Source organism: Chamaea fasciata, unplaced genomic scaffold (assembly GCF_029207755.1).
Source record: "Chamaea fasciata isolate MVZ Bird 193981 ecotype frontalis unplaced genomic scaffold, bChaFas1.0.hap1 SCAF_2, whole genome shotgun sequence".
Taxonomy (NCBI): Eukaryota; Metazoa; Chordata; class Aves; order Passeriformes; family Sylviidae; genus Chamaea; species Chamaea fasciata.
Window position 1 is genome coordinate 59000268 of NW_027094087.1, and position 8738 is coordinate 59009005.

General features: G+C 36.2%; 1 long non-coding RNA gene across 1 annotated transcript; it reads right to left on the bottom strand.

The window, feature by feature from the left end:
* Positions 1-362: 362 nt before the first annotated feature.
* On the bottom strand, positions 363-8325 carry LOC136285967 (uncharacterized). The gene is made up of 2 exons (XR_010719622.1): positions 7967-8325; positions 363-1257 (listed from the first exon to the last, which is right to left on the bottom strand). It is a non-coding gene; the product is annotated as an uncharacterized lncRNA (long non-coding RNA).
* Positions 8326-8738: the final 413 nt, after the last annotated feature.

Below are 8738 nucleotides of genomic sequence, written 5' to 3' on the forward strand. Positions count from 1 at the left end.
AGTGTGAAGAACGACTCACTGAAGAATTTAGCCTAGCTTCCTAGCAAATAGCTGCCACAGGAAATTTATTTCAGTCCTTATGAAGAAAATAAAGACATTGTATTTTCAGAATTTCAGCTATCTAGATGAAAAGGGATTATATTAGGAAAACAAAACAGAACATTTTTATACTAAATAGGATGTAGTACTGAATAACTACCACTTTCTTACATGAGTACCAACATACTCAACAGGAAGTTCAAGAAACCATGCAGCTATGATTTATATATTAATTTTTCTTGAGGTCTGTGAGGAAAGTTTAACTACACTCTAGAGATGTACTATAGTGCATTCTAGATAATCAGAAAACTCTTTTCTCTCTGTTCTTTTTTTTTTTTTTTTTTCTTTTTTTTCTTTTTATGTTGTGGTGTTTTGACTTTGGCTAGTATCCAGATGCCATCAAACCATTCTATCACTCCCCCTCCATCAACATGACAGAAGAAGAAAATACGATGAAGAACTCACAGATCTTGGATTTAGATAAGAACAGGAAGATCACTCAGTATTTACTGTCACAGCAAAAACAGAAGCAAGTCAGGGAAATGAATTTAATTTGCTTCCAATTAATCAAAGGAGGATAATAAGAAAAAATAGTGAGTCTAAAAACATTTTCTCCCCATATCTCTGTTTTTTCACAGGCTCATCATCAATCGTGACTCTTCTACCTTCTCACTCTGGGCAATACAGAGTGGTGAATGGGGTTTGTGGTCAGTCGATGTCTTTGTTTCTACTCCTCCTTCCCCCACATGCTCTTTCCCTGCTCCAGCTTAGGGTCCTTCCCACAGGATACAATCTTCATGAATTTCTTTTCCTTCTGTATTAAGGTCCTCAATCAAGCGGATCAAGAGAAGGCAGTGGATGTACTTTTACAGGATTTTAGTAAGGCTTTTAAAACTGTCTCTCACAGCAGTCTTCCGCACAACTTGTCCAGCTGTGGGATGAGCAGGTTCATGATATGCTGGGTGAAGAACTGGCTGAAGGGCAGAGCTCAAACGGTTGTAGAGTCTGGAGCTACATCTGTCTGGGGATTTATCATCAGTGGTATTCCTCACGGTTCAATTCTAGGGCCTGTCCTGCTCAATATATTTACCAACAGTCTGGATGCAGAAGTTGAATGCACCACTGGCAGTTTTGCTGATGATACCAAATGGTAGCTGCTCTTGATCCTCCCGGAGAGGAGCATCTTGCAGAGGTTTCCAGACAGATTGGAGTAGTGGCCTATAAAACATGGGATTAATTTAAAAAGATAAAGTGCCAGATTCTGCACCCAGTTTGGAGTAATGCTGGACACAAGCTCAAGGAAGAAAGCACCCTACAGGAAAGGGTCTGGAGGTGCTGGTGAACAGTACACTCAATATGAGTCAGCCTTGTCAGCCAAGAGGGAAAACCAGACACAGCATCACCAGACTGTCAGAGTTGATTTTCTTGCTGTGCTCAGCATTGGTGCAGCCTCAGCATAAATACTGTGTGCAACTCCAGAACCCACAATTAAAAAAGGATGTAAAAGTCCCTGAAAAAAACTTCAATCTACTACTAAAGCCTTCTTTAGAGAAACATGAATTTCCACTTTTTCAGTGTTCAGTCCAGTTAGAAACCAAGACAAAGCCGTATGGGTGTTTTAAAGCAAGTAAATATACCATATGTTGGTGCAACAATACCCATAGAAAAAATCCATAATGTAGACAAGCCTTTTGACAATATTCTTTTCTTAACATTTGCCCATAATGACAGCATTCTAAACAAGACCTGTGGCTCAATAACTAGACCAACAGGGAGTGGTGATAGTTGTGTACTTAAGTCAATATTCCAGCTCCTGATCAAGATTATCTTCACACAAAATTACAATTATTGTTATTATCTTAAATCCAGCAGTCAGTATATATACGCACAGCAGACCCCGACTAATTCAGAGTTTAGAAAAAAAGTTTTAGCAAGTGAAATGAAATATTCTATCTCTAATAGAAATACAGTTTGAGGAACATCTTTTTCTGTCAAATGAATATAAAAAGAAGCAACAGTAATTTTTAAATATGCAATATAAAATAAATAGGAGAGTTATATGCTATAAATCATGACTTATAATTACAGTTTATACATAGTATATTGTTTAGTGTGATTATAGTAGATTACAATAATGTGATTATATTTTAATAGCATTTTTAGTATAATTTATATATAAATCTCTGCATATATAAGATAAAATTTCATTTGAAATTTCAGCTGACAGCATAAGGAAATTCCCTCTCTTTCCCCATAGTAATCTTTTCCCATAAACAAAGAACTCTTCAGTAAATTCAACCACAGAATAAAACAAAAAGACTAAGCAAAAGACTAACCACATAAATCCTGTATACAGAACACTGAGGTGAAACAGAGATTGTTCAGAGTTTATTGGCCAGACTCTGGAAAGTGAAATGCAAAAGCATCATTTGGAAACTCCTATAACTGAGAAGTAGGATTCTTTTGCTGAAACTGAGCTCTACGCTGATAGGTTAACATGCTACAGTTTCCAAATTAGTTAAAAGCTTTTTTAGATATGTTGACATATTAGAGTACTAAGAGTAGCATTAATGATCCAGAGAACTTCCTACTTTTTGTCTTGTTCTGCCTGAAAAATATTTCAGTCTCTTTTCCATTCTTTTGCATAAGTCTGTTATACATCTAACTTGCTTGAGTCAGAAGTAAATTGATCTGCACATAGTAGGTGATGTGGAGAAGTTGACACATCACTAATATTTGCATGCATTTATTCTTTGTGCTGAGGAAACAGGCAGCTGTTCACATTGAATTTTTCACCCTCCTTATGTAGGCCGAGGAGGAGCAGCTGCTACGTCTCAGTCTCTGAAAATGAGAACCATTATGATCGTTATCTCCTATCTGAAAATTCAAGGCTGTCAGGAGAATCAGTAAGACCTCTGTAGCAAATGATCTAAAGCGGAACACACATTACTCAGTGATACATATGCCAACACACCTTCAAACAAGAGGTTTCTTACCTCAGCAAGTGCTTTGTCGATAAATCACATTTAGTTTGCTTTCACTCAGATCAGGCTCTAATGCCCATATCACAGATGCATTGAAGCTCTGGAATCTTAACTTGAATGAAAATGTAAACATAGACCCTGAAAAAGCTCAAGAAGGGAGATAACATATGTAATGTCCAGTCTTCTACAATTTGCCTCAAAGCTGCATATGGGATGCTCATTGAGAGAGACAGTTGTTATTTACTTGACAGCATTTTCTGTTCTTTTGCCCAGCAGTATTCATTAGTCTAAGTAAGATTTCATTAAGAGAGGTTTTCATGTGAAACAAAAGGTGAAACAAGAGAAGTTGAGCCATGAACAATCATTATTTAGAGCTGAAAATTATTTGGAGGAGTACTTTCTGGTCTTCCTTTCAAAATCAAGTAAAAGATACAAATTTTATTAATCTATATTTTAGGTTCTGAACTAGGTAAGCATGCCAGAAAGAATCTGGAGAAGATGAATTTTATAACTCTGATCTTTGTTTGAATGTGCTGTGAAAGTCGCACAGAAGACACATATCCTTATCGGGTTTTACTTCTCCCCTCTGTTTCTCTCTCCAACATCTAAACACAGAGCTGGTGGCAAGCCTGTCTTGGATGTACTGCTCACTACCTCAGAAAATAAGTCCCTTTGGTAGACTGTTTAAAAGTCTTAATTTTGTTTCAGTATGGAATTAAACTTATACTTGGAGACCTTAAACTTTTATATATATATATATATATATATATATATATATTTCTGTTCATATCTCTAAACGTGAAAAATTAGATAATTAGATTGAAATATCCTGCACCATATATGTAAGTTGTCATTAACAGAATCATTGGTTATGAAAGAGAATTCTCTGAGATCCCTCTGGAGGTAAGTAATAGATGACTGGGAAATAATCACCTCAGATACTAGTTCCCATTTTTTTTTCAAGACTTATCACGTAGGGAAATATGATATGAAGGAACAGAATCTTAGCTGGTGCCAAGTTCGATATTTCCTTATGCTCAAAGTGGACTCTGAGACAATAATTGACACAGAGAGAGATGAACCAGTTCGATCATCTCACCAAGCTCTAAGGAAGAAATGTGCCAATGGGCTGCACTATGTGCTCCTGTTATTAGTTAGGACCCTAATTTTCATCTATTTTCCTGCTTTCAGAGGAAGACGGGTGAACAATATTCAGAGAAAGTTCCCATCACATCAATGTCTTTTACTGTCTAAAAATCTCTGAAAAAAATTATCTGGGAATCTTAGCTTCTGAGAAAGAACTGCCTGATAGTCCTGTTTATTCATGTTTACATAAATAAACATAAATAAATTACTCTCCTATAAAAATCTAAATATCGTTTTTGAGCAATAGGTTCTAAAGAATTAAAATTATGTCCCATTTAGTTATTTGCATGCTTGGACATACATAAGTACCCTCATGCAGAAGCACACTTTTTCTACTGCTTCCATAGTTTCTTTTTTTTTACGTGCTTAAAAATAAATTATTCAGTGATAGGTACATTATAGTTAAAGAGAAATGCAGATGCCCCCTCCTTGTTTCCTCTTACTCACACTTAGTTTCTTACACAACGACACAAATGAACTCATTGGTTTTTATTTTTAATAAAATATTTTTATTTTTATAAATTATTATTGTATTACTATACTATTATTTATTCCTGTATTGATAATATTTTATTATCATATTTTAAATAACTGTCTCTAAAAGCAAAGTTGGGATTAATCTAAGTGTGAATCTTTCAAATCCAAGTTCTTTCAAAGAAGCCACCACTAGTTAATATTTTAGGTGCGGTAACACCAAACCCATGCAACTTTATTTCTAGGAAATCATCCACAGGCACTGTAAAGATAATATATTATCCATTTGTAGTGTGCAAATAGATGGATATAAGTGAAATCTATCTTATTTACATGTAACTAAGTCTGACTAAATTTATAGGACTTAAGATGCTCAGCTGTGCTAGAAGTATTGATTGATAACATTACAATTGTCTGTGGCTTTTGGGTCGATCAAGGTAACAAGTTTAAAATATGATGACACAAAGATTTGTATAGAAGTTGTTTTATGCAGTAAGTCAGTCAAAACCACAGGAACCATGTTTATTTGTACTAAAGATGTATTACATAGCCCTTGATCTTTCTTAAAAACAATACACCTGCTCAAGTGCTTCATTTAGCATCTGCATATAGGTCTCATTTCCATTAATTTTTAAGCATTTTTATAGTTATTAATTCTTAATTTTTTATAATTTTTATTGCCTCTGTAAATATTTAGTCAATCAAATAACATAGCAAGCAGTACCTATTATCAAAGAACATCTTCACGACAATGAAAACTTTACTTGTAAACCCACAGATAATTGAACTAGTGCAATGGCAATTTCAATTAAAGGATGACTCAAGTATGAAACCAAGTTTATTCTGCAACTTTAGAATAGAAGTAGAAATATCTGGATATTATAGACATTATTAAAAGTAATACTGATTTAACTGCTACAAAAATTCTTGCTAGGTGAAAAAGGGTGGTAGTCTGTATTTAGAGATGGGGGAAATGGTACACCATAATTTTGCATCTTCATCTTAATGTGCCAAAGCTGAAAAACTTGTGCTTTGATCTTAGAGTTGATGAGCTCTAATAATGAAACATAGAGTAGTATTTTTAACCACTAAGAACATACTTTTTTTCTAGTCTGGATTGAAAGGATGATTCTTCATCCCTTTTTCTGTTTTGAATATTTGATCTTGGCTTTTGTAGTAAAAGATGCTTTTTTGTCATATTATGTTTGATATTTTATAGTTTCCACTATACTGCATGAAAGGAACATTCAGCCTGAAATTCTTTATTTAGTCTTTCAGCAGTCTCTCACTACCAACCTGCATTTTATGTCTTCCTATCTATTTTGATTAATAGTTTACATTTGTATTTCGAATACTTCAAGCTACAGTCATTGTCATCACAATACCTTTCAAAATTTCCATCTATGTGGTCTGACATTACATGAATATTTGTGTTTGATCATTATTTCTTATTGGATATGCAGTGAAGATAGGTAGGTGCAGTTTCTCTGTATATTTTATAGCAAATATTTTGCTTGTTTCGGTGCCCTGGAAGCACAGTACACTGTCCGGGACACAATGATTTGAAATCTCAAGAAAAAAAAAAAAAAAAAAAGATTCTCTTTTCCACAGGTCTTTTTTAGATCTATCACATAGGTCCTATAACTGATCTAGTCTAATTGGCCCACCAATTAGACCAGTCCCTCCTTTGACACCAAAACCAAATAATTTTTTAGCAGTAGTTTCTTCTTCAAAGCTAAGACTTCTTATTGTAAAATAAGAGTTCTGAGGAACTGAGGTACTGCATTGAAGATAAAATTGTCTTCTGGAACCAAATGTTACATGAGCACAACTCACACATGGCTCCTCTTTCACAGTTTTCTGGTGTAGCTTGCTGGTACTGAAATTTTAATGGTTAATACATATAATTGTTTTTTCTTTTTTTAGTGAAGAAATTTTAAAATATGAGCAAAACTTGAGCAACCTTAACTTTAGAAAAGGATTTACAGAGACTGCTGAAATTATAAACAGTATCTTAGAGAAGTCAGTAGTTATTCCAAATAAAAAACAGAGCAGTACCAGTGACTGTAGCTTTACAGTGCCTCTTGAAAGTAATTCACTCTGAGAACATCCTTAATGGAACTTGTAATTCCCCTCTGGACTTCCATATAGAAGTCTCAGTATAGTAAAAATTTCCTTTTTTTCTGCATGGTGTTATCTCCATTTCTATGAATACACCTGTGACCAAGGTTTTTTTAAAGCATTTAGAGACTTAAATGCCTTAAATACCTTTTCCTAGTCAAAAGAGAGAGAAAATTCCTTTGATGAGATTTCTGAAGAGCAAGAGACAGCCTTAGGAAGAGGCTGACTGAGGATTTACTGAGAACCAGGAAATGGATTTGAGTTGGCATAATGTTAGGTGTTAGCTAAAGCATCTAATATGGTCCTTTCCTAAAATTACTGAGAAACACACAGAGGACTTTCTCATATGAGATTCCAGAATTTTTAACAGGTAATGTGAAAAACAAATCTTGCTTTTCCTAGGATCAGGAACTATGGATGTTTATCACTACAAATGGAAAAAGTAGTTGCTTAAAGAAAGTAAATTCTATGCCCAAGTATATTCTGTGCAAAATATCCCCAGAGTTCTAATCTATCTCACCTAACCTACTTGCACCAGCTCTGTTTGTCTAGTTACAGACAGATGAAAAATTAATTCTATTATAATAGCAATTTATAAATTTCCTGTAAATTCCAGTTAATTTTGGGACAAGCTGTGTTCTAAACTGTCTTAATGAGTCTTGTCTATTGCTCAACAGTAAGACTAGGATTATGGATCAGTATCTGGAAATTTGGGTGAAGCTTTTTAAATGTTACCTTCATCTGCTCTAAGTTATTGTAGTGGGTTAGCCTCGGCCAGAAGCAGCACCCATCTGCTCACTAACTCCCCTTCCTCACAGGACAGGGGGAGATAATAGGAATGACAGAGTTTACGGGCCAAGACAGAAAAGGTAAATCATTCACCAATTAGTCTCATGGGCAGAACAGACTATCCTTGGGGAAAATTGATTTAATTCATTGCCAATTAAAAGTAGAGTTGTGTGGTAAGAAAACAAATGCAAATGTTTAAACAATACTTCCTCCTCTCCTGTTTCAAAGCTGAACTTCACTCCTTCACTTCCAAGTTCTCTTTCTAAGCCTCCTTCACCTGAAGCTCCATGAACAGTGCAGTGGGAAGTGGAATGGTGGTTTGGGTCGGCCTGTAACCGTTCCTCTATGCTGCTCCTCCCTCCTCACACCTTTCCTCTGCTCCAGACTGGGCTCTCCATTTAGGTAATGTATACCTGCTCTGGTGTGGGGTCCATCATGGGCTGCAGCTCCATATCCACCATGGTTCTCCGTGATCCTCCATATGGGAAAACTTCTGCTTCTGTGCCTGGAGCACCTCCTTGCCCTCCTCCTTCTTTCACCTTGCTGTCTACAGGGCTGTTTTCTCATACTTTCTTCCTCCCTTCTCGCATTTTTCCAGTAGTGCCACAATTTAGATGAAAGGGCTCAGTTTTTTCCTGCAGTGGGTGTGATGGAACCAGCCCCTTCTCACAAAAGCCACCTCTGTTTGATTGACCTTGGATGGACACCAGGTGGCCACCAAGCTGCTCTATCACTTGCCTCCTCAGCTGAACAAGGGAGAGAAAATAAGATGGAAAACAACACATAGGTTGAGATAAGGAGGTTTACTAAAGCAAAAGTGAAAGTTTTTGCACACACAAGCACAGAGGAAAAAATAAAGAATTTTTTTTTCTCTACTTCCTGTCACCAAACAATGTCTGGCCACATCCACAAAAGCTGGGCTGCAGCACATGTAGTGGTTGCTCCAGAAAGCAAACACTGTAAATATTTCAGCAGACATGTTATGATACGGAATATCCCTATGGTTAATATGGGCCAGCTCTCCTAGATGTGTCCTATCCCAGGATCTTTCTCCCCCCCAGCCTACTGCTGTTGGTGAGACAGCACTGAGGCTGTGCCAGCCCTGCTCAGCAGGAGTCAAAACTCTGGTTTGTTATCAGCACTTTTCCAGCTACCAATGCAGAGCACAGCACTGCAAAGGCTGCT